Consider the following 5,327-nt stretch of genomic DNA (forward strand, 5'->3'; position numbering starts at 1 on the left):
ATATCTTTATTAATTAATAAGACAACCCTGTTCCGGACGGTATCGCATGTACATATATTTCTGAGGAATTGGCATCTTCATGTTCAAATTGATATAAACAAACATATGTTAAATAAAGATTGATGTATGGCATTTGAAAATAGCTATACATGAGATCCTGATGTGTTAAAGTGATATTAGGGCAATCGAGGAGCTGATACTGATGCTGTCAACGTTGCACTGTAGCTGTCGCTGTTGTTCCTGTCTACCCCGCGGCACCCAGGACATGCATAGGTTTACAGTGAGTCATGCGTTATCTTAACCTTACCGCGAAACCCAGGTTTCTGGATATGTCTCTGTTTCCGTGTATGTGTTGTATGAGTACTGGTCACGGTTTGTTACTTGTGAATGAAAAGGACAAAATGTTTTATCCGGGAGTATTTGGATGTTTATTGGTTTTAACGACCCACTCGATGATATCCCAATCGTTTTGTTGTGTTGTTTAACGACTCACTCGGCGATATCCCAATCGTTTTGTTGTGTTGTTTAACGACTCACTCGGTGATATCCCAGTCGTTTTGTTTTGTTGTTTAACGACTCACTCGGTGATATCCCAGTCGTTTTGTTGTGTTGTTTAACGACTCACTCGATGATATCCCAATCGTTTTGTTGTGTTGTTTAACGACTCACTCGGTGATATCCCAGTCGTTTTGTTATGTTGTTTAACGACTCACTCGGTGATATCCCAATCGTTTTGTTGTGTTGTTTAACGACTCACTCGGTGATATCCCAATCGTTTTGTTATGTTGTTTAACGACTCACTCGATGATATCCCAATCGTTTTGTTGTGTTGTTTAACGACTCACTCGGTGATATCCCAGTCGTTTTGTTATGTTGTTTAACGACTCACTCGGTGATATCCCAATCGTTTTGTTGTGCTGTTTAACGACTCACTCGGTGATATCCCAATCGTTTTGTTATGTTGTTTAACGACTCACTCGATGATATCCCAATCGTTTTGTTATGTTGTTTAACGACTCACTCGGTGATATCCCAGTCATTTTGTTTTGTTGTACAACGACTCACTCGGTAACATCCCAATCGTTTTGCTTTGTTGTATAACGACTCACTCGGTGATATTGCCAATCGTTTTGTTGTGTTGTTTAACGACTCACTCGATGATATCCCAATCGTTTTGTTATGTTGTTTAACGACTCACTCGGTGATATCCCAATCGTTTTGTTTTGTTGTTTAACGACTCACTCGGTGATATCCCAATCGTTTTGTTTTGTTGTTTAACGACTCACTCGGTGATATCCCAATCGTTTTGTTTTGTTGTTTAACGACTCACTCGGTGATATCCCAATCGTTTTGTTTTGTTGTTTTAACGACTCACTCGGTGATATCCCAATCGTTTTGTTTTGTTGTTTAACGACTCACTCGGTGATATCCCAATCGTTTTGTTGTGTTGTTTAACGACTCACTCGGTGATATCCCAGTCGTTTTGTTTTGTTGTTTAACGACTCACTCGGTGATATCCCAGTCGTTTTGTTGTGTTGTTTAACGACTCACTCGGTGATATCCCAATCGTTTTGTTATGTTGTTTAACGACTCACTCGGTGATATCCCAGTCGTTTTCTTTGTTGTTTAACGACTCACTCGGTGATATCCCAATCGTTTTGTTATGTTGTTTAACGACTCACTCGGTGATATCCCAATCGTTTGTTGTGTTGTTTAACGACTCACTCGGTGATATCCCAATCGTTTTGTTTTGTTGTATAACGACTCACTCGGTGATATCCCAATCGTTTTGTTATGTTGTTTAACGACTCACTCGGTGATATCCCAATCGTTCTGTTGTGGTGTTTAACGACTCACTCGGTGATATCCCAATCGTTTTGTTGTGTTGTTTAACGACTCACTCGGTGATATCCCAATCGTTTTGTTATGTTGTTTGTTGTCCCAATAACGACTCACTCGGTGATATCCCAATCGTTTTGTTATGTTGTTTAACGACTCACTCGGTGATATCCCAATCGTTTTGTTGTGTTGTTTAACGACTCACTCGGTGATATCCCAATCGTTTTGTTATGTTGTTTAACGACTCACTCGGTGATATCCCAATCGTTTTGTTGTGTTGTTTAACGACTCACTCGGTGATATCCCAATCGTTTTGTTTTGTTGTTTAACGACTCACTCGGTGATATCCCAATCGTTTTGTTGTGTTGTTTAACGACTCACTCGGTGATATCCCAATCGTTTTGTTGTGTTGTTTAACGACTCACTCGGTGATATCCCAATCGTTTTGTTATGTTGTTTAACGACTCACTCGGTGATATCCCAGTCGTTTTGTTATGTTGTTTAACGACTCACTCGGTGATATCCCAATCGTTTTGTTGTGTTGTATAACGACTCACTCGGTGATATCCAAATCGTTCTGTTGTGTTGTTTAACGACTCACTCGGTGATATCCCAATCGTTTTGTTTTGTTGTTTAACGACTCACTCGATGATATCCCAGTCGTTTTGTTTTGTTGTTTAACGACTCACTCGGTGATATCCCAGTCGTTTTGTTTTGTTGTTTAACGACTCACTCGGTGATATCCCAGTCGTTTTGTTGTGTTGTTTAACGACTCACTCTGTGATATCCTAATCGTTTTGTTTTGTTTGTTTGCCGTTTAACGCCAAACTCAGCAATATTCCAGCTAAATGGTTGCGATCTACGCATTTGGAATATGATGGCAGGTTTCAACCAAGACAGCGAGTCTAATCATCCGATTCCGTTACTCGCCTCAAAGACAAGCATAGGTTGCTGAAGACAATTCCAGCCCAGGTTTTCACGGGTGATATCCCATTTGTAGGAAGATGGTCTGTAAATAATCGAGTCTGGACCAGACAACCCAGTGATCAACAGCATGAGCTTCGATCTGCGAAAAAGGGAACCGATGACATGTGTCAACCAAGCCAGCGAGCCTGACCACCCGATCCCGCTAGTCGCCTCTTACGACAAGCATGGGTTATTGAAGATCAATTCTAACCTGGACCTTCACGGGTACACTGACGAAGGAACGGCATACTTTAAGCATGTTTCAGAACAAAGCACAAATCAAGAATGCAACAATGTATACTAAACAATTAAAGATTGCTGACACATTTACTAAGAGGAAGTGCAACAGAAAGGTGACTTTACATATGTTCCCAATCTGTGCTTGTCGAGTGAATGATTGAGTGGGAAGTGAATGCTGTTTTGTATAATGCGAAGGACGCAACACTGGGCTTTATACAGTGTATCATTGCGGGGTTCTTCAGTTAGTGTTGAGAACATTCGGAATGTTGCCCTTGAAAATTCAGGGATAAATAAGATGTACCCAGTGGTTATTATTGTTGATCAAAATGAGGATTTGTTGGTCACAGTGGAAGATTACGTGTTCGTGCTATTAACCACCTGTTTTCCATGCCTGATTCAATCACTCACTAACGTCGTGATATAGTCTGGTAATTGTTTAATGAAACTGTCGCCCGGCCATCAACAGAACCCCATCAACCAGCCGCACACTCTTTCGCCCACTCATTCTATCACTCATTCACTCATTCACCCGCCCACTCATTCGATCACTCACTCACTCATTCACCCAACCACTCATTCGATCACTCACCAATTCACCCACCCACTCATTCGATCACTCACTCATTCCCCCACCCAATCATTTGATCACTCACTCATTCACCCGCCCATTCATTTGATCACTCACTCATTCGATCACTCACTCACTCATTCGATCACTCACTCACTCATTCACCCGCCCATTCATTCGATCACTCACTCATTCGATCACTCACTCCGGCACTCACTCACTCACTCGCCCAATCATTCAACTACTCACTCATTCGTATACTCACATACACTCAAACACACCGTGCGTTTGCTATCGGAATCCACAATTTAAATAAGATGTACATTAAAAGCTTTTGTTAACTTTCGATGTTTCAAAAGTATTGCACAGGCACTCACATATTTCTAGTCAAGCAATCAGTGCTGCGTATCCAAACTATCTATTCATTCGACTTAATCATGCTCGCGAAAATACCTATCATGTTTCAGCATATCAGTGAATCAAATAGACAACGAAACCGCCTCAACATGACACGCAACGTAATACACGTTAAAAGCGTTATTTATAGCCCCAGTACTTTTTATTTTTACGCTGCGTTTAAATTTCTTGGCAGGTGCAACAATGGAAACAAATAGATATACGATCAAGACGAAACTTGATTCTTGTGCCTCGGAGCTAAACGCAAAACATGTACTACCGGAAAGTGTATGTGTAGATATTAATAGTCAAGGACACGTTACGAAGAACATACACGCCACTTCAAGTCTTCAAAGAAGACGCAGATTTTCGGAAATCCACGAGTGAGATTTATTACACCTCAATACATTCAACATTGTAAATCTCCCTTAGGGAATCATATCTGTGGTGTCATGGCAACGAATGTAATTGATTACGTGTAATATCTGGGTGTTGAGTACATGGATTATGTCACTCCAGTGAATTATCTCAAGTGTAATCCTGTCGCGGTGCTGGAAATGCGCTGGCATATTGTGACATAATGTCACATGTTGTAGAAAGGGGATTTATCATCGCGACAGCGGTGTAGTGTATACCCCCAGGGGGTAGGGTATGTGTATACATAGGCATACATTGGTAACAAGCTAAAATCGTCCGGGAGGTGAGACATCCGGATTATCGGAGTCCGGACTAACGGGGCTTCACTGTATTCAATATGTCAATGGTTTGTGTGTCCAATGCTATGGGAGTAGACTCTACGTCTGTATGCGCTCTCTACCTGTGTGCTTTATCTTCCTTTAAAGCTTAAAGTTTGTGGTTGTATGTGACTGTTGGGTCGATTTCAATACACTTTCGCGTTGTTAAAATCTAAAATTAGATTTATGTCTTGACACTTGTATTCAAGTTTGCATTCCAATTACGGGGTGATTTCTTAACGTAATGGTTAACTCTGAAACCCGTACGCGCATAAATAAATTGTAAAATCAGTAAATGACATCAGAAGATCAATATATCAATAAATAATTGTCCAACACACAGTGTCAATCAAACACGACAACACAAGTGGCACAAGTAGTAAGAGTCCCTGTACGTGATATCTGATGGTGCATGTACGGATGTTCAGAACGCCTTCAAACAGACATGGGTCTGATCTTGAATCCGGAATGGTGCTGGCAGCTGACTGGATTCGGTTTATCATGATAATTTCTGTCACTGACAATCACCACGACAGTCTATCCTGGTACCTAACAATTGTACAAGAGAAACACTACGTGTATAT

This window comes from Haliotis rubra, unplaced genomic scaffold, assembly GCF_003918875.1.
Source record: "Haliotis rubra isolate DU_JTF1 unplaced genomic scaffold, ASM391887v1 Scf438, whole genome shotgun sequence".
In the NCBI taxonomy this organism is placed as follows: Eukaryota; Metazoa; Mollusca; class Gastropoda; order Lepetellida; family Haliotidae; genus Haliotis; species Haliotis rubra.